At 47.9% G+C, this 21,890-nt stretch overlaps 1 protein-coding gene and 1 long non-coding RNA gene across 2 annotated transcripts in view; one reads left to right on the top strand and one right to left on the bottom strand.

Moving 5' to 3' along the window:
* Nucleotides 1-8,772, bottom strand: part of BOC (BOC cell adhesion associated, oncogene regulated) — a 216,990-nt gene extending 208,218 nt beyond the window's left edge. The window contains exon 1 of the mRNA XM_069635800.1: nucleotides 8,300-8,772. The gene's annotated coding sequence lies outside the window, so the exon portion shown is untranslated. The remainder of the gene's footprint in view (nucleotides 1-8,299) is intronic.
* Nucleotides 1-21,890, top strand: part of LOC138525702 (uncharacterized) — a 103,067-nt gene that overhangs the window by 55,157 nt on the left and 26,020 nt on the right. The gene's annotated exons all lie outside the window — the stretch shown is intronic.

The raw sequence follows: 21,890 nt of genomic DNA, 5'->3' as shown, positions 1-21,890 counted from the left end.
TGGCTGTTTCAGTGCTGAAAATGGTGCTTGCTATTGGCAAGAAACAATGGCAAATGCCGCACAAGTTTCAAAACAGAGTCCAAAATGATAAAGTAGCCATGGAGCCCCAGGCATCTTCATTAGCAGATGCTGTGTCTCTGCAAGTGGCTAACAGGGAGGGGACCATTTGGCGGCAACTGGAGCAATTCACCTGCTGGTGATCTGTACCATTAAACAGATCTGTTAAATAAAAGCCATCTTCGCCCAATCCACATTAAGCGTGGCAAGCATTGCAATATGCCAATACAATAATTAAATGGGTGTACCTCAATGATACCATCATACACACACACTCAACCCATCACACTGCAGGACACAGCCCTCCACTGAGGCCACATCGGACACGTGAACAGTGGTTGCAGGTCTGCATTCTGCTGTGGATTGGTTAAACCTCTGTGCACTTGGGTCATTGCTCTAGCGCTCTTCACTGCCCAGTTATACTCTTGGGCGGGTGGCATCCCTTCTTCCATGAACTCAAATAAGTTTTTTGCCGTACTGCACAAGAATACCAGATCGACCAATAGTCGCCGCCATAGGATCTGAACTGGTTTATGAAACATCCATGTGCAAGTGTGTTTTCTGGTCTGCATGCAAGTGGGTCGCAGCCAGTTCACCAACCAAAGCGTAATAAGTGATCAGCCCATCCAATTGGTCTAGCGCGTTACGTAACAAGTGACCAGCGCATCCGATTGGTCTAGCGTGTTCTTCTTGAAACCAGGCTGCAGCGATTACTTGATCACAGTTTCCTAGATCTGTGCAACCAAAACTTGCTGTTGTAGATGTTCCTAAATCCGGGCCCACTGTGCACAGCATACAACAGATTCTGGGGAGTGGGATTGCATCAGTACTGCTCCTGCGCCAACCCTCTACGAGTCCAGCGGTGGCCGGGGAGTGACTGGACATGAATGCCAGCACCTCTCTGTACTCTTCAGCACCATAGGGTATGTGAAACCCAAGAAAGAGCTACTCAGAAGTCTTCAGGGTCAACAGATACATGGAGTTTGCTCAGAATTATACAAGTCAGGGGTGTGCTTGTGTAAGGGTGCTGAATAATACGGACCTCCGACATCTTGTCTCGAAGGGCTTGGGAAGGAACTTCATGCTAGGTAACTGACCTCTTATCAAGTCCTGGGTCCTCAACATGTTTAAAGGCAATTGGTCGTCCACCCCACACCCCAGTAAGAAAATTGCCACAACTAAAACACCTGTGAAGATTGTTAGGAACCTGTTATTTGGTTATTGTTTGGTCTTTTAGGCATTGCCACTAATAAAATAATGGAAAAACATAGCGAGTAGAAATCTCTGCTCATACGGACATGCAAATGGCCACATTTACAGCAAGTTGTAACCCGGCAACTGCTCCAGAAACTAAGAATCCCAGGTATCAAATAAGTCAATATATGTGTCTCAACTAGGAAAAACCAAACCCAAGAGCAAAGAAACAAAACCCTCAGTACATTGCTAATCAACTAAGTCTTTAGGCAGCCACCACTGCCCATAGTCAACTCATGCCCCGTACCACCAGAGTCCTAGCTTCAGGTGACCACTGGTACATGTCAAAGCATGCTAGTACCACAGCTCTACCCAACATGTCGGAAGTGCTAGTCTTAGAGGTCACTAACCAACGCACCGCACTTAACACGAAAACCCCTCCCACCAACTCAAATGTGACACGCCAGTCAATGTCGATTTCGAAAGAATACCATTTAATCATGAACCTTAACTGGAGTCTGGATTTCGCCTTGGAGGTTACTCTCCCATCCATGACACAGACTGCCCAGGTATTCGGACACACAAGTATGAAAGTCAAGGGTCCCCTCAGTGGTCAGATGTCCCAATGTGTAGACAGCAACTTTTGACACAGCTCAAGCCATTGATGTCCCTTGCCAGTGCATGTCAGATAATGCAAAACCACTAACTTGCATGCAAAGCAGGTGCCAATGGTTTGAAATTACGGGGAGCGCTTGTCACCTCCTGGTTAGTTTGATACAAACAACTGGCATAACTACTTTTGACTCCCCATGCCAACTAGTGTCATACAAACATACCTATGTGACTTAAAGTCTGAGAATACATACAAAGGGGCATTAGGACACATGTAGAAGGCAATTGAAGCCTACTGGAGAATATTAATGAACAAAAAGTTAAATAGTTTGCATTCCAAGGAAAAGTTAGAATTGCGGCACTCTGTGACGACGATATAACTAACAAAGGTTATGCCGGCAATACCCAATATCTGTCATTTTTAAATGTGCCAATTCAGGAAGCTGGTGCCCAGATCATCAAGTTTTCCCAGTCCCACAAATTAACATGGGAGGTTCCCTTCAATCAGGAGGCACAATCACACGGTCTGAAATAAACACTTAATGAGCAGAAGCTAAAAGCAGCTCCAGGATGTTGGGCACCACCCACTAGGCAGGAGCTACCACTGGGGAACCAGGAGCGAGTATCAAGTGCACCGCAAATCTATCTTCCACACCTTCTGCCCATTAGGTTTGATGCATTATCTTTAAATGTGCACCAATTCTTTATTAACATTCCCAAATACTCAAAGTTACTGTCACAGCAAAGGCACCCATATGGTTTCAAGTTAACCAGGCTCTCCTAGGCTAGAAACGGGAGCTCCCAGCATTTTCGAGTCCTGCAATCGGGATATCTACAATGAAAGGTTTGGAGTTTAATTGTGACCTTCTATTTTAATTAAGCATACAGCATGCAAAAGTAGATTTGTGCCTCAAGGTTTCCTTTTCTTGCAGCAAAATGTTGAAATCGAGTCACTATATTCTGTGGTGGGTTAGCCTATGTACCACTCATTTCCCTGGGAGGATGCCGGGTCCCCAGAAGTTGATTTTAGCTCCTGCTCATTAAGTCTTCATTTCTAACCTTGCCAGCCAAATAATGCAAGGACCCCAACATGTCCAGAGATACAATGTAACTTGCCACTGCAGGCCACTAGTTACAAGAACAGCAGCTCAAAGTGTGAAGTTGTAACCAGGAACGTCAGTTTCAAAAGCATGCCACACAAAGCAGGCATATCCTGGTTTAGAGGTGAGTAGCATTGCCCTAATGATCAGGTACTCGCAGCAGAAGAGTTAGAAAGGCTGGTCTTTCTGCTTTGCATGACAGGACCAGACCCTCAAAGCATCCAAAAGCACTGTGGGTCTGAACCTAGGTTAACGCTACTGCACACAGCATGTTATGCTGGAGTCTGAACTAAAGTCATCAACGCTCACTCACTGGGTACCAGGTTCCTCCATGATCCGTCTTCCCTACACTGCCTCCAGAGCTACCACACGCTTAGGGCTTGCAACTAAACTCTACAGCCCCTGCCTCCTTGCACTTAACCAGAGCCCCGCTGCACTCGCTCAAGAACAAGGATTCCCTAATTGCACTTCCCCTCTCCCTTCCTCCTGCACTTTTAACGCTGTTGCGATCTGAATTACGCAAGGCGTAGTAAGATAGTTTGTCTTGTCCTCCCTTCGCCCCCCCTGCCCCCCATTGTCTTGTCGCAACAAGAAACACTTGTGTACAGGTGCGTTATAAATATCATATACTGCACGTGGGCCTGTACCCTTCTGCTGGTTTCTGAACCCAGATTAACGCTACTTACTGTGTGTGGACATGTACCCTTCTGCTGGTGTCTGTACCCAGATCAACCTTACTGTGTGTGGGCATGTACCCTTCTGCTGGTGTCTGTACCCAGATTAACCCTACTGCACGTGGGCATGCAATGCACCCTTCTTCTGCACGCTTTTTGCCACAATTGTTGTATACTGGACTATAACTGTTGCACGATCTGTACCTAAAGGCTGTCCTACAGTGCCATTGCAAGTCTCCAGCCTTTTATTGTTGAACATCGTCTTGGTGTCCGAACATGTGTGTCCCTGCACCTGAATACTGCTGTTTACATGTGTTTTCTGTTGGCTTGAGTGCACTGGCCATGGTCTTTACTTACTGCCTGTGGCGAACTGTCCCTAAAGAACATGCTGCTCCGTATTGCTGGCAAGTTAGGGGCCGGCTGTTTGTTCATCAGTACCCACATCGCATGTTTGGCTGGCCAGTTAATGGTTGCGCGTGTCTTGCCTGTGTTGTGCCGTTTTGTGTGGGCTGTGTGCACGTTGTCTCTGCTGAGAGTTGGAGTGTACCTTCTGTGCTGTCAGGCAGCTCGGTGTCCTTTCGCTTTGCTGTAGCGTGTGCACTCACGCCACTATCCGTCCGCAGGCTTCTTTTCTCCGGTTCTTGACTGTAGTGTTGAGATGTGTAACCATGCCGGCTGCTATCGTGAAAATAGTCGTCACCCTCGTACATGACAGCACAGCTGGGAAACATGCCGCCAAGTGTTCCTCGAGTCCTTGCCTCTGCTGCAAAACACTCAACTCTGGTCGTCTTCACTGCTTCACTTTGCTGTAACACTGTTGTGACGTTACACAATCATCCCTATAGCCCCTAACCTGATCCAGCGGTTCCTCGCTGTTGTGCGTTTTACACACTCCTTGGTGCTGTGTGTGAGCCTCCGCATGGCTCTAGTCGTTCCTTGCAGGCTGTGTTTTGTTGTTGTGTTGCCCCATGCTCGCTTGTGGTGTGACGCGTGCCTCTCTGCTGAGGCTCCTTTGGGAAGTCAGGACACTCCCATAGAGACAGGTGTATTAATACATCAATAGTGTAGAAGGAAGCCTAGTCACCTGCCGAACAGTTAACTCCGATATTTGACAAATACAAAAAAAGCAAAGCTACTGTTGTTCGCTTGGTGACAACTTCCGGCCATCGGATTGTGTCGACACAAGTTGTGCTAATACAAATTGGCAGTGGAAAAGAAAAACTACACAAGAGATTGGAGTTTTTTTTTGTTTTTTAAATCAATCTTTAGTTACGGGCAAATAGTAAAACGTCGTTAGTTTAACAGAGCAATCTAAAATATACGATTTAATGATCTGAAATATACTACTTAATGATGATTTAGTTGAGGCACAACAGCAACTAATCCCTCTCGGCACTACACAATAAGTGTTACATTAATAAACTTGGTGGCACTCCTTTCATTGTGCGCCGAAGGATGAGCCCATACGTTGCGCAGAGCGTTCACCCACCGCGCTACCTCAAGTAAACTACTTTGTTTGATGACCTTCACGGCGCTTTATAAATAATAGCACCTCTCCTGCAACCGCCTGGCAGCTCCGTGGCTTTCCCTGACCTCAGCTCTCAACAAGGATCCCCCCCTCAGCCTAACAACATTGGTTTCTGGTCTGCCGCTCCTGGGGACGGCTCCAGGGCCTGGAGCTGCGCCACCTGTGGTTCCCCCCAAGCTCTTCTGACCTATGAGAGAGGAATGCCCAGTTAATTATACTGCCCTCACCCCGCCTGGAGGCATGGACCATGCCCTGAGCAAATCTGTTTGCTCAATTGGCAGCAAGAACCAGTTCGACCCACCCATGCAAAAGTGCCCGAATATGTGACCAGTTTACTCCAGGGCAAATCTCCGACGGTCGCATTCTAGGTGGGAAAGTCCAGCATTAGAAGCGGGGGCTTGTAGTCCACAAGTGACACCCCTGGATTTCAAAACCACACCAACCCCAGTCAATGTACAAGACCATCAGAACGCACTCAACTTTTCCAGTCCTGGGATTTGGTTTCAGAAACTGAAACTAGTGCATTGCTGTACACATAGGGCCCGATTCATGGATTTCTATGGACAGCTCAAAGTGACTTTGCACGGCCGCAGAATGTATTTTTGCCGTGCAGTCATATGTACTGCAAAAATGACTATGCACTGACTTTGCATAGTTCCATGAATCAGGATTTGTGTCTGCAGTGCAAAGTCAATTTGAACCGTGCATAAAATCTATGACTCGGACCCTTTGTCAACACCAAATGAATACATTAGGATTGAGCAGCCCTGGAAAAGGGGTGCAGGGTCAACCACTAGGAAAATAAGGGTGCTCCACTGCCCCGAGCATGAAGACATGTCGGTGGCCTGGTACAATATGAGCGTTCTGGCTGAAATGGAAAGCTGTCCAGCCCAGGGTGCTCCACGCGTTACGTGTGCATGCCAAGGGCCTGCAGTAATTACCCAATGCATTTGGGAAGCCCGTGCAAACCTCTCACACTTTCGAGTCTCCACCAGGGGTTAAGTAAGTTACATTTCTATGAAGTTATTTTGGAGAGTTTATGAAGATGTTTTGAGGGGGAGGGGCAATCCCACTGAGGTCCAAGCAGAGGGACACCACCGTAACAGGTGCCAGACAGCGAAGGGGCCTCGGGTTCCCCCATGGCAGGTGGGAGTAGCGTGCAGAGCCCCGATCTGCCCTGCTTGGTCTTTTTGACCCATTACACAATGCAAGGCCACCAGAACCAGAAAGCAGGGAGAAAACCTCAGACGCAGTGTGCTGCTCACAACTGATAGGGAGACGCTTGGTCGTGATTCGCCTCTTTTCTCCCCCTTCTATGCAATACATTTGGCCTCTTTTCTCCCCCCTCTATGCAGTACATTTGGCCTCTTTTCTCCCCCCTCTATGCAGTACATTTGGCCTCTTTTCTCCCCCTTCTATGCAATACGTTTGTAGTTTTAAGTTGGGGCAGAAGTTGGCATCCATGCTTCAGTTGGCCCATACGACACACAGCAACAGAACAAAGTGCACACACATTATAGCTCCTGTGGGACAATCCACCTGTGCTTCCCCATCCAACATTCCCCACAAGCAGGGGGTAGCTCAGCCCCCCCGAAAAGTCAATAAAAGCATCTTGGCGCCCCCAACTCCAATGCGCCGTTTGAACAACAGGTATCGGACATACATAGAAAAGTTGATGTGTGCGAAACACATGGGCTATTTAGGCAGACTGGGGGACGGGCCAATTCGGTGGGGTCGCAGCAGGTAGACCTGTGCTTACCAAGCTAACCCACTTCAGGCGCAAGAGGTTCATTTAGTTTTGTTTTTCTCTGCATCCTGAGACATGTAGTCACTAAAAAGGTGTGTACAAAGCATATCCACATTATTCAATGGTCACGATATTTTAAAAGTTGAATTGTTCCACTGCATAAAATAATATACACCAACTTCGTGGGTTAGCACCCACCTGCCAACAGCTAACTTGAGAGCTCTGTACATGCCTATAAGATGGGCCCTTTATATACCAGAGCCATGTCCCAACGCCAAGAAGCCACTCTGGTGAGGCGTGTGCGCTTTACAAGCCTAGGACATAACTTCATGCAGCGGTTAGAGCCGCAGGGTGAGCGCTGGCACACCACAAGCAATAAACACAGCGCCGTGGAGTGCCACACCACTCCGGGTCACGTGCTATTTACCTCAGCGAGAATACACTTCCAGGGCACTACAGGTGACACATGCCAGCAGCTCGTCCATTCCAAGGAACCACTTGGCGCCCGGCTACTAGGGTTGCTGCATCGAGTAAGAGTATAGGCAGGCCTACCCCCGACATGTGCCACTTCACATATGACAGGCGAAGATGAACTTGTCGGCAGCTTGCAACCTCCGAATGCCAACCCTGTCCTGTACCCAGCAGACAACCGCACCCACAAAATGAAATATTTCACAGACCCCGCCTGACAGCAACATTTAAAACCCTGGGTAACTTTCTGTAAAAACGAATATGTACTTATGAGCCACACTGCAAAGAGTACGTGCCTTTGCGATCCCAAACACAAACTTTAACACACACACACGGCTTTGTGTTTCTGAATTTCTTCGCCCCGTGGGATAGTCTGCCAAGTAGACTCGAGTGAGCAGGAACAATACGCATTTTACACAGAGCATTTAGACATTCCCTTCCCCACCGCCCCATAATCCGCAAAGCTCCCAGGGACGCGTTGCTGCCGACCTAAAATCAAGCAAAGATACCCCCCCCCCCTCAAACAGGACCCCTGCTACATCCATATTCCAGGTTTGCAAAGCGCTGCCTCGTGGGCTTTTCTCCTTGTTTTTGGGGCCTGGGAAGCAGCAGGCGTTGCTCTGAACGGCAGTCCTTACAAGGGGGCGGACAACGAAACAAGAGAAATCCCCCCCCTCAGGCCTTAAACGAAGCACACAAATACCGATCTGTCCCGGAGCACATACCCTGGCCATCCCCATCACATACCGACAACAGATAACGTGAGGAGGAACAGGATGTGTTCTGTGCAGCTCCCACACCCCAAAGACATGAATTAGTACACACTCCTATCTCTCGTGCAACACAAGCAGCAGTCGCACAACAATCCGCAAACTTGGGCTCCGCAGAGAAAGGCGCAGGGCCGGCGGCCACTTACCAGAGCAGAGACTCAGCTGCAAAGCAGGAAACTCGAGCCCAGAAACAGCCGCAACCACCACAATCCCGGTGGGTCCCAGGCGTAAAGTTCTGCAGCCGTGTGGGCTCGGGCTATGGGGGATCGGGGGGGCGTCCTCGCTGCTCGGAAAAGTTCTCAAGCCCCAGACATTTTGTTTGCGGGGAGACGGGGGTGGGAGCTGTGCACGTCCACGAGGAACAACAGGCTTCTCTGGGTGACTGAACTCTCTCACACAAACCCCTTCTTTTGGTTTCCCCTCTGCCTGGTGCCTCCCTGCTCTGAAAGGAGAGGGGAGGGGACAGGGATCCGGGAGGGGGAGGGGAATGGAGGGAGGCCTTCCCTAAACCAGCCCCCAAAAGAGCGGCCGGAGCCCAAGTTCTGCAGCTCGTAGAGAAACCGCTGCAATCTTCCCCTGCGCCGGCCTGTGATTTATAAATTGCACTGGTGTGGGGACGGCGGCGCTCTCCCAAAAGAGACCTGCCTTTAAAAAGTAAAAAAAAGAAGATGTGGAAGGGGAAGGAAAAGGAAAGAAAGTTTCTGAGTGGGAACTGGAGATGCCTGCCACCGCCCCCTCTCGCTGTGAGGAGTTTGGAGCGAGGCTGTTCCTCCCGTGACCCCCCTATTCATCAATGGGGAGGGAGCAGCTGCATAGCTGGGGCCTCTCCGAGAAAGGGAGGGGTGTGGGGTCCCGGGCTAGACAGCACAAGAGTAGATGCAGGCCTAGTATTCAGCAGGAGAGCTAGACATAGGACTAGTTAGCAGCAGGCTGATGTACACTCCTAGGGAGAGGGAGAAGTGAGTACAGGGTGCTGCACTCTCCCAGGGAGAAGAGGAGTAGGCAGCAGGAGGGGTGGGTACGACCCTAGGAAACAGGAGAGGGAGGTAGCGGCCTAGTCACCACGAGAGGTGGGTACAATCAGACTGTCATTGGCGCAGAAGTGGGTACAATCCTAGACAGTAGGACGGGGGGCGTGCAAGCCTAGGCAGAAGAAAAGGTATGCATTTTCCTAGGCAGCAGGAGAGATGGCTGTATGCCTAGACATAAGGTGACTTATGTACCAGCCTAGTCATTACGAGGGGTGGGTACAGCCCTAGGAATAACGAAGATGTAGGTACAGTCAGTGCTCCATATAAGATTTTGAAGTGCAAGTATTTTATTCCTTATTTTTTAAAGTTTGGAGTAAAATGACATTTTAGGGATTAAAAAGGTAAATCCTATTCCCATTGGGAGTATTTTATAAGCAAAACAAATATATATTTTAACTGTAAAACAGAAATGTTTTTGTAATTAATAATTAATATTTCTTTGCACCTAGGCGTTCCTGAACCCCTTAACTGCCTACGGTCCCCCCCACCTAGTGTCAAGGCCTTTTTTGGTGATTTCGGTATATCGCCATTCAATCCCTTGTAACTTTTTTGTTGCATGAGATATCTCGGCCAAATTTGGCCCCTTTTCTTCCCACATATAGGGAGGGGTCATAACGCCACCAAAGAATTCTAGTTTGCTGTAGGGGGTTGTTGGGTCTCCGCTTCGCTCTGAAGCGGACCCGGGCCGATGACCCTGCGTGCGCCGGAATGATACGCGGGAGCCAGGAGTTTCTCACAACTCGGTTTATTAATCTCCTCGGCGGAACTGGCGACTCTGCCCCCCCGTCCCTCCCCCTTCCCCTGACGTCACGTCCGGCCGTCCTGTCCTGTGGGACCCAACAGGGGTCCGCCCACACAACGATGTGGGCAACCTGACATCGGTGGTGAGAAAATAACCAAAAAGGGAGAATATTTTCGGCTTTTTCTGAAAATGGCAATAAAATGATGTACACAGAAGCCTGTGGTTTTTTCCTTGTAATAGCTAGGAACAAATGGTTTGCTGTGCTGAATTCACCATTTTCCAGGCTTTCAAGGGCAGGTTGAGTGGAAACCAAAAAAACATTTTGATATGGTTACCAGCCGTTTTGTGAGAGGTAGGCGATTTGACCTTTTTTTCCAATGGGACATGCATGGATGGAATGGAAGAGGAGGGTAGGAAAGCTGAATGGGAAGACAGAAAGGCATACATTTCTGAAAAGTAGACACAATTCCAGGTTTAGGAAGGGGTGATTTGCGCAGGTCAGGCAACAACTATGTAGGGAAAAATTCGATAGTTTGGGAACAAATTGGGAAAATGACAGATAAAAAAAAGGTATATGGTAGACATGGTTGGCCCGCTAATGCAATGGCTTCTGTGAATTTTGAGAAAAGCAATGCCCCGCTACATTTCCCCCAACTCTTCCAGTTAGGAAATCACACATTTTTCGTAATGGCTCACAAAACAAGCAATACCACATGCCAAAAACTGAGCCATGGTACACAGGTTTTTTTTAATGCTTACGGCCTGAACAGAAATACTTAGCATGTGTAAGTAAGGAAAACAAATGTGGTGAGGAATGGCACGCATACATTTTCTAAAAAAAGAACTGAAGTGGGAAAAGTGAACAAAAGGCTACCACCAAACCCCTCTCAACCCTGGCCTAGAAAATCACGGCCCAGACACCCGCCACGAGAGGAGTTTGCCCATCTACCAGACGACCAAATACCCTGGTACAGGAACATACGGATGTGCCCACTCGCGTGCCCACCCGCCTGCCCACCAGCCTGCCCTGCACATGCCGACACCTGCGGCATGGATGGACTCGACTGAACCATCCAGCACTAAACCAACACATCGTTAGAGATGCCATGACCACCTAGCCAACGGTCAGCACACCCGTGCAAACATGTACACTGGACACTCCCACACCAATCCACACGAAGAACATACTCAGTGCTATGACGTAGGCGACGGACACACCCACGGACGTGCATCTTTATTATTTTTCACATAGGCTTTTCAAAATGCAGAAACGCAAGACGCATAATGAACTCATCTAAAAAGCTTGCTCACGCTCCATAATGAGAAATATAACGAAGACACGATACTGGGGATGAAGCAATATGGTACCATAACCTAAAGAACCTGTGTATCAACTGGCTCCACCTATGCACCAGACCCAAGTAGGCCGCAAGCAAAAGCTTCCATGAACATTGAACGAGCAAGAGTTCGGTTGCTGACCCTGCAGAATGAGCCCGGCGAAAGCAGACAGTCAAGGGCACAATGTTGCAAACTCGCATACCGCAAGCCGACGCCAAGGTCACACCTGCAAATTAAGCCAGGCACACAGTGGGAAATGCAATATTAATTGTGCAGAATTCTGCCTCAACCACGGTCCCACCTCACGTGACCAAGCTGAACCTGATAGGGTGCCAAGCCCAAGAGGAAGGAAGGCGCCTGGATCCCCCATCTCAAGACACAGGCAGATACAATTAAGCGACTCAATGGACATCTGCAGCGGTGGGAGTAGTCTGCCTTCCAGCATATGAATAAATCCTCACATTGTCTGCACATACCCATAGTGATACATTGTTGCAAATGACAGGTGCACTGCGAGCTGGGAACAGCGATGGTCCCAGACTGGGGGGCTCGCGAGTGGACCAATCAGAACATGGGGCTCTTATCACTGACTCCATTAACATTGACCAATCCTCAGGGGTCTTCATGTAACAATTTTTATGTATCAAATTGAAGGGACAACCCAAGTATACCACCTGACTGACCCTTAACCACTAACAACGTTCTCTATACGTATGCTATACTAACCCTACCACTCGGGGAACCAATCCAGGGTGGCGATAGGTTTTTTGCTAACTTTCTCAGGTGACGCAAGTAGCGCGTCATACTAAGGTAAAAAGGGCCTGCGAGCCCCACGACGAGGAGAGAGTGTCAGGACGGACGCGTACGATCCTCGACCCATCCCTGCCGTTTTGTTTAATAAACAGCAGAACCACCTTGCTTCTTGCGTGTGTCTCATACTCTATCTCTTTTTTGGGATAAACGGGAGGAGTTGGGCCTCCCTGCCCGGAGGTCCGCAGACGGCCCAGCCGACCCCGGGAGAATTTCCCCCCGACAAGTTGGAGGCACTGCTGAGATCTGTTTAAGGTCCGTTTTTATTTTATTTTTCCAAGTACTCCCGCTGCGGGGAGGCCCGGCGGCGCGGCCCCCTCTGCCGCTGCCCCCTTTTTGAGGACTACAGGACCATCGCGGAACTGCGAGAAGACCGGACAGCGCAATCCGGATATTGGCCCTCGGGAGCCGGTTGAGAAGTATCCCGCCCGCGGTTGGCGAGTGTCCAGACGTAGTCCAGACGAGGGGAGGTGGCGAGCCGCTTGGAGGGGTGCACGCAGTCGAGCGGCCCAGCATCAAGAGAACTTGGTGAGTATGCCACATCCAACAAGCAATGTGAAATTGTGAGGGAGGGGGGAGGAATTGAATACGGAGGTGGGAGGTGTTGCACAGGTGCGCGGCGAAGGTTTGATAATTTAGTGTTGGCAATGAAATGAATGGTAGCCGGACGAGTGCGAGAGTAGTCCGCTACGTTACGGGAGAGAAGGGGGCGGAGCACGAAAACATCACGTGTGACCGCTCGCAGACACTGATTGGCCTAGCTCGCGACCATGTGTAAGGGTGTGTGGGTGCGCGGTTTCCTACGATTTGACAATTATTGATCAATGAGTAGATGAGGATCCCTATTGATCGAGCAGGAAACTCGATAGATAGATGACGTTTCCCTGTAGGCGGTAGCTAGCTAGTTCCCCAATACGGAAGATAATTGGCTGGTTAAGCCCTCCTGTCGAGGGGCGTATCACACGCGAGGCGACGCAGCGTGCGCAGTCCGATTATATTTATTGATTACCTTGTTCCAGGAGTGACAGGAAGACAGCTGTGAGGTTAACGGGGGTAGATTGCAAGTGTATTTTGGACTTAAAGAATATATGAAGAACTTACCAGTAGTTTGAAGAGATCGGTGACGTCACCAGTAGGGCTTTCATAGGACATCTCGAGAACCAGGCATCTTTATTTTTGAGTGACGGGGAGGAGAGCTGTGTTAAGGGCGTGGAAACGGAGGTAAACGGTAATGAGTTGATCGGGGGGAAGGCGAAAAGGGGAACGTGGCTGCGCACGGAGAACGCCGGCCACGGCAAGTGTAGAAGAGGGAGGAGGAGCAAAGTGAAAGTAGGACGGCTGTATAAGAACGTCACAAGGGGCACGCAGCCGCAGGGGGCTACGTGCGCCTCGGCCGCAGGGGGCCGTAGGGTGTTGTATAAAGGAAGAAAAGAAAGAAAAGGATATACAAATGTAAATACTATATTTTACTAATTTTCCTTAGCGGACTATCGCAAGTCCCCAAACTTACGGGGCCAGGTAAAGATATAAGGCTATATATTGTAAACTGTTAGAAAGATAACCGCTACCAAATAGGGGAAGGATAACAAGTGGAGCGCTACTATGTCATACGGGGCAGGATCGGGAGGGTGGGGGAACACTCTCACTACCCCGCTGCAACACATAAGTAAAACACTGTCACCCCATAGGGAGAAACTGATCAAGGATAGCATAGAATGGACACAGGGGACGGACAACAAAATGACGACACCATGGCCGCCTAATGGTAGCTTCGATCCATATACCCAACATTCACTATTAAACCATCTGCATAATACATACAAGGGGAAGAAGTTGACACACCACGTGGAGGTGTTCAACTTATGGAGGATGTTCCAAGGGTCCCGACCAGGACCAAACGGAATGTTCATTGTGGGGGAAACAACGGGAGATAAGGAGATTAAGGAGGAGGGAGAGAATGGGGAAAAAGAGAGTGAAGGCACACAGAACACGGGGAACGGACAAGAGGGAGGAGAAATAAAAAAGGAACAGAGCGACGATATACCACTAGCGAAGGTAGTGAAAACAGAGGGAGGGGGTTGTATCCTTTAAGAGAACTAGGAGAAATAGCAAGAGAACAATTAAGGGCGGCTGAGGGGTACTCGAACCCGGCATACAGCCCGCCTCCATATACAGCTACAGGTGGCCACACGGGAGGGGAGCGGACTAGTACGACGGGATCAGCTCATAGGAAGATGCCAGCAGGGGAGGGGAGGACTGGAGGAGAGCAGACTACGGACGTAGGAAATGATGAGTGGGTAGCTGCGCAGATACTATTAAAATTACGAGGTTCATTAACAGGAGAAGAGAAGGAGGTAGTAAGGAAAATGGACGAGGATAATACCAGGGAGAGTGAAATGAAAAGGGAAGAGGGGAAAAGAAAGGGGGAAGAGCTGTTACGACAAAGGGAAGAGATTTTGGAGGAACGATTAGCAGAATTAAGGGATGAGCAGAATGCACTGATCAAGCAGCTCGAGAGGGGGGAAAGAGAGAGAGCACGGGAAAGGAAAGAAGGTAAGAATGAGTTGGAAAAAATGAGAGAACGAAATGAGGAGCAAAGGAGAGAAGCCGAAAGGGTAAAGGCAGTAGCAGAGAGGGTATCAAGAGCAGCACTGCATGAAAGGAAAAGAGAGGAAGAGGAGAAAGAAAAGGACATGGCAATATGGAAGAAGAGATTACTATCAGAAACAACAAGGAAATACGAAGAAGGGAGGATGATAGAGAGTATATTAGAACGGGAGAGGGAGAGATGGGAAAGGAAGAAAGAAGATGAAAAGATGAGTAGTGAAGTAATGGAAGAATTAAAAAAGAAAAGAGAGGAAATTGGTAGAGAAATAGCGGAGAGAAATGAAGGGGAAAGAGAAGATAGGAGAGGGGAGAGTGAAGTAAGGAGGAATGTATATAGGGGTGCAGAAGTAGCAACAACATCAGCACAAAGGGGAGCGATTGGTAAAGAAGAAAAGGGAGGGACGGACCTAATAGACTTAAGAACAGTAACGATTAGGGGGAAAAAGACAGATTGGGGGTTGCCATTCACGATGACTTCTGTAGTGAGGAAGAAGAAGGAATGGAGAAGGAAGGAAGAAATAGTGAAAGGGAAAGCCTAGATAAATTATACACCACCCGGACAAATAGAGACTCACCATGGATCTGCAGGAGAAAGGAAGAACTGGAGAGAAGTGAGGAGGAAGAGCAAGGAATAGCGGAAAGGCAGACATGTGAAGCCACACCGTCACCATCCCGTCCTACATGCTCCACAACCTCACGCTCATTGCGTGCAACATGCCCATCTAAACTCGCGCTCTTCACAAACGAACTGACACCCTATGCAGGAAATATGTGTTTCTCTGAAAGACACAGGGGACCCCACACTTTGGATGGGAGTATTACTTTAGATTTGGATAACGGAAAGACATCCAAAGGAAACGATTCAAGAAGTATGGTATCAAGGATTTTATTGAACCTGATATTAATTTAATATATCAACCAAATCGTGATTAAATCTGCACTTGTGAAAACAATTTACATAGCAGGAAACAACTTTTATTAAAAAGAACACATCTATATAATAAAATTCATCTTATTCACTCATCCAAGCATACAACCTCATCCATCCATTAGACAAACCACTCATACTAAACACCAATCAATATACAATGTAAAATCTATAAGGAATTCATCACAGTTAATTCATCTGAAATATTTATAGAAAAGAGTATGAAATCAGAGCCACAACAGGTAACATCAGTGGCATAAGTGATTGAGATGGGTCCCAGAATTTTTTGACCACGACCTCATCTTAGTCCAAACTAGAGTGAATAAGATGAATTTTATTATATAGATGTGTTCTTTTTAATAAAAGTTGTTTCCTGCTATGTAAATTGTTTTCACAAGTGCAGATTTAATCACGATTTGGTTGATATATTAAATTAATATCAGGTTCAATAAAATCCTTGATACCATACTTCTTGAATCGTTTCCTTTGGATGTCTTTCCGTTATCCAAACCCTATGCAGGAAGGCTTAGAGACCTCCCCGGACGCAGGCAGGGAGAACGAATACACACGCTCACATTAAATAAAGGAAATGGTGAAAGAAGGGGAAGTGATGGAGGAGAAAGAGTCCAGAGCAGGAGAAATATGGGAGAAATTGGCGATGTAAAAGAGACGGAAGAAGAGGAGGGGTGTGAGGACTCGATTTTGTGGAACCCAGGGGGTCAAACGGGACACAACTTAATGCCACTTCTGGAGAGGGGAGGGGTTAGACCACAATACGTCCCTTGGAAGCATGCAGACAAAGAAAATATAAAGTGCAGACTCCCATCATTAAGTGGAGGTGCGGGTAAATGGATATATGAAATGGAAAAACACACCGCAGGACAGAAATTGGCAGTGGGAGATGTAAAGGGCCTTCTAATATCAATATTAGGGGATGCAGCGGATGACATCTGGAAGAGAGCGGGCTTCCCCGGGGTCACAATAACAAACACATCACACGATGGGGCACCATTCGCAAACTGCAGACATGCATTATGGCAGGCACTCAGGGTACAGTATCCAGACACATCAGACATAGGAACAATTACCTCGCGCAAGATGTGTGAGAACGAAGATCCTGTTGATTATATCCAGGAAATTCAAGAGAAGTGGCGTATGGAAATTAGAGAACAATGGGACAAAACACCAGCAATATTCTATCATATACTAGTACAGGGGCTCCCAGAAGCAGTTCAGAAACAACTGAAGAAAGTAGTGGGGATGGAAGCAAAAGCATGGCCAGAAATACAACTGACAATAGTGCATCATTGTAGGACATGGCAAGAAAAAATGAAAAAAAAGGAAGAGGATAGGAAAACGGAAGAGGCTAAACTAGTACAGAAAAAACTTACTAAATACACGATGGAAGGCGCACTAATAACTGCACCTGCAACAATGACTCAAAGCCCCACACAAGTAGTGGCTGCACAAGATCCCTCCCAAATACAATCATCGCAGACTGTAACACAACAGATGCCGCCACTCCAACCATACACGACTAACATGGGAGGAGCATACTCAACGCCAGGAGCTGGGTATTATAATTACAACAGAGGAAGGGGGGGAATAATGAGAGGGAGAGGATGCGGATATAACACACAACAGCAGGTGGGAGGACTTAGAAATTCCTACCCCACCGGGCAACCAGTATACCAGGACAACACAGGAAGCTTTCCATGGCAGAACAGGGAACCACTGGTGTGTTGGATTTGTGGATTGGTAGGACACATGTCACGCACGTGTAGAGTGAGACCAGGCACACCATCATGGAGTGAACAGGGACAACAAAGGCCCACACAGGAACAGCAGGGCATCCAGCAACAGCAGACATTGCAACAGGGAAATGAACAGCAACAACTAGTAACACAACAACAGCCACAGACATTCACTGCCACAACAACAGGTAGCGATAACACAACAACCCCAAGCACAGCAAGTACAGCAACCTGCACAAATCCAAGACCATAACACGACCTCTACCAATACCCAACTACAGCAAACACAACTGGGTAGGGTGACGATCCTGGGACACAACCCTTACACAGGAAGTGGTCAATCATTATACCCTCAATAGGACAGCCCACAGACGGCCTTGGTGTGTCCCATCCTGTCGGTAACACCTAATAGTGCGGAGGAACCACGCATAGAGGTAACGATAGGTGACAAAAAAATATCATTCCTTGTTGACACCGGGGCGACCCGGTCTTGCATAAGGGAAGGTAAATTTAAGATGTCAGGTGAAGCCATGAACACCCAAGGATTCTCTGGGGCTAGGAGGTTGGTTCCCTTTATTCATAACATTCCCTTATCAATAGGGGATTATGACATGTCAGTCCTACTTTTATATTCTAGGGCCTCACCAGTAAATATACTGGGGAGAGACATAATGAGCAGGTTGAATATGACAATCTCCTTTACGGAGGACGGCATCATTTGCTCCACTCCAGGAATTAGCATGCTCACTGCACAACAGATTATGCAAGCATACTGTGGACAGACAGTGATTAGGGCTGAGCCAGTAGATGGTGAACTGTTCCAGTACGGGACAGACATGGCATTTGCATGGATGCCAGGGATAGAAGGAAAGATCTGGAGGAGGCCAGCAGCCTATTTGTTTAGACCAGAAACACCAGCCAATGAACCAGAAGGAAAGGTGATTTCAGTGGACATAGAGAGCATTATAGCAACCGCTGATTACATTGCAGTGCATGCCCAAGACAGAGATAGAAGAGCATGGAGGGCAGTGATAGCACTAGCGGAGGGATGTAGACTTACCCAGGTGTCAGATGAGGAGTTCTTCTCAGGAGAAAAGGAAGAAGGTGAAATGGTATTTATGATGAGTGTGGAAATATGGCTAAGGGTGACTTACAAACAAGTGGCACAGAAAATTGCAATGGCACTTGAGGCACCCACGTCCACCCCAGTTCCCTTCTTTGAGGAGGATATGGCAAAAGTACCCACATCATTATGGACTACTAGCCCCTATGACGTGGGGTGCATAAAAAGCATAGGGGGAGTTAGAATAAAATTGAAAAAGGGTGCAATACTCCCCAGAGTGAAACAGTACCCACTATCAAAAGAGGCAGATGCGGGCATATATGAAACAATAACGGCCCTTATAAATAATGGCATATTGGTCCCATCAGAATCACCATGCAACACAGCTGTATACCCAGTGCGCAAGGCTAAAGGGGGGTCTTGGCGCTTCATACAGGACCTCAGGCCTTTGAACAACATAGTGGAAGCAGAATACCCCATAGCAGCAAACCCGGCCACAATATTGTGCGGCATTCCAGCAGAGGCAACACGGTTTACAGTGATCGACCTTAAAAATGCCTTTTTCTCAATACCACTGCACCCAGACTCACAAGATCTGACAAGCTTCACTTACAGAAACACAAAGTGGAAACACACCAGATTGCCACAAGGGTACTGCGAGTCACCCTCAATATTCAACCGAGTAATACAGATGGATTTGGGTAACATTTAAGTGGAAAGCTCAGTGCTGCAGTATGTTGACGACATAATAATTTGCAGCACAAAGGTAAGAAGATGCAGAGAGGACTCATTAAAGATGCTGACAATATTGGCTGAAAAAGGTTACAAGGTAGACAAGGAAAAGTTACAGTACTGTCAGGAACTGGTACTTTACATTGGTCAGCTCATATCCCAATATGGAAGAAAGATTGCACCACAAAGAGCACAGGCCATTTCAAATACGCCATTGCCACAAACAGTGAGAGAATTACAGCAGTTCCTGGGTCTGTGCAACTACTGTAGAGCATGGGTATTTGATTACAGCTCATACATAGGACCCCTACTTGAGGCGTTAAAAGAAGCTAACAAAGGGGAGAAAAAGTTGGGGTGGGCAATGGAAATGAAAGAGGCTTTTGATGAACTGAAAGATGCAATATCAACCTCTCCGGTACTGGCCACCCCAGATTATGAACGACAATTCTTTATATTTTCACATTGCAACTCAGCAGTAATGAAAGCAGTGTTGGCTCAAAAAACAAGCATGGGCTACAAACCAGTAGCGTTTTACAGCAGCCACTTGGATCCTGTGATGTTAGGTCAATTCCCTTGCGAACAAGGTCTCGCCGCAGCTGCCTTTGCGGTAGAGAAAGCATCAGCAATCACCATGGGGTGCCCAACCACACTATTTGTGGAACATGCACTATTTGCAATATTGAACAAGCCTAAGTCCACACTAACCACGCAGAGGGCGTCAGGTTATGAGATCATCTTATCTAGAGCTGAACTATCGATTGTTAGATGCAGCACGGTCAACCCTGCAAGGTTTATAGCAGAAATAATTCAGGAAGGAGACTATGCACACAATTGTACAAAGACTACTGAAATGTACTCATGTACTAGAAAGGTTGAAGAGAACGCACTAGAGGGAGGTGAGCTCTTGTTCATTGATGGGTCATCAACAATTGACCAAAGTGATGGGATAAGAAGGACTGGGGCAGCAGTAGTAAAAATGACGGAGGTACCGGTGTGTGTGGCGATGAAATGCGTACAATTACCACAGCATTACTCTGCTCAAGCAGCTGAATTAGTTGCACTAATCTTGGCGTTGAAGGAAAGCTTTGACAAACGAGTGACCATATATTCCGACAGTGCATATGTCACGTCTACTGTCCACTCAGGGTTGTCCAAATGGAGGAGAAGAGGGTTTAGGAGAGCTGACGGCACTCCAGTGCAACATGCTCTCTTATTGGCTGAACTAATTGAAGTAATAAATGACCCGCAAGAATTAGCTTTGGTCAAATGTACCGCACACACTAATGGAGAAGATCATATCTCAAAAGGGAATGCAGCAGCAGACGCACACGCGAAGTATGCTGCATATTTTGGCGAGATATGGAACCCCCCAGAGTCAGAGAGAGGGAGAGGGAGGGGAATAGCTAAGGAGATGTTGATAAGAGAAGGGTACACCCATCTCCCAGCCACACAGATAATGGAGCTACAAGCGGCTGCACCAATGGCAGAAAAAGAAATATGGGTAAAAAGAGGATGTACAATGTCACCAACTGACGCACTATGGCGCCAGGGTAGCACTGGAAAGATGGTAATGCCACTGGCACTATTGAACACCGCCCTGAGCCAACTACACCACCCAGCCCACACAGGCAAGGAAGTCATTGCAGCACGAATTAGGGAAGATTGGTTCTGCCCCGAGTTAAATTCCCATGTGTCAAATTTTATCAGCAATTGTCTCACATGTCAACAGTTCACGGCTGGTCACACGCTGAAGGTGATAAAAGGTACTATACCCCGGCCAGAGGGACCCTTCCGACATACCATATTGACTATGTTGATATGATCAACGTATGTCAAGGAAATAGGTACATGATTGTAGTTGTATGCCCATTCTCGAGGTGGATTGAGGCAGGGCCCTGCTCACAACCAGATGCATTCAGAGCAGCTAAATTCCTAGTGAGGGAGGTCTTCCCCAGGTGGGGAGTGTGCGAAATACTGCGGTCAGATAATGGCCCGCATTTCGCCAATGAAATGTTCCAGCACATCACATCCTTACTTAACATCAAGCATAAATTTGCATGTGCATATCACCCGCAGGCCAACGGTGTATGCGAACGCCTGAATGGCCTATTAGAGGAGGCAATTGCAAAAATACAGCAAACAACAAAGAAGAGTTGGCTGTATTGCCTTCCGCTAGCCCTATTTGAGCTAAGGAATAGACCAGGCTCCGACCACCACCTCACCCCTCACGAGGTGGTGACCGGACGTCAAATGCGCCTTCCTCTGACGCCAACATCAAGAGCATTCACCGACCATGAAAACACCGCAACTGTCCTTGGTGATGAAATGTACCAATATGTATCTTCTTTGATTACTAGTGTAGTGTTTGTGTCTCAACAGCTCGAGCGCACGCGGGGCGGGTCTAAGAGTGATCAACAAGAAGACGCGGATGAAGAATTGGAAAAGGGAAAACTGTGCAAAATTGCTAAAGGTGACCATGTACTACTCCGCAATTTCAACAGAAAGTGGAACAGCCCACGTTTCACTGGCCCCCACCTGGTAGAGGAAGTATCAATGAGAGCAGTAAAGCTACAGGACAAACGTGCCTGGAATCACCTACACGACGTAAAGATCTGCAAACTCCAGACCCGCCCTTGCGTCACCGACAGGGCCCTTGGAAGAACAGCAACAGTGTCACCAACGGAGGAAGGGACTTCTACCGCAGCTAACGGCCTAAGTGTCCCCATACCCTG

The sequence above is a fragment of the Ambystoma mexicanum genome, chromosome 7p (assembly GCF_040938575.1).
Source record: "Ambystoma mexicanum isolate Mex_15411 chromosome 7p, UKY_AmexF1_1, whole genome shotgun sequence".
Classification (NCBI taxonomy): domain Eukaryota; kingdom Metazoa; phylum Chordata; class Amphibia; order Caudata; family Ambystomatidae; genus Ambystoma; species Ambystoma mexicanum.
Note: the sequence above shows the minus strand (reverse complement) of the source record. Positions and strands in the feature narration are given on the sequence as shown.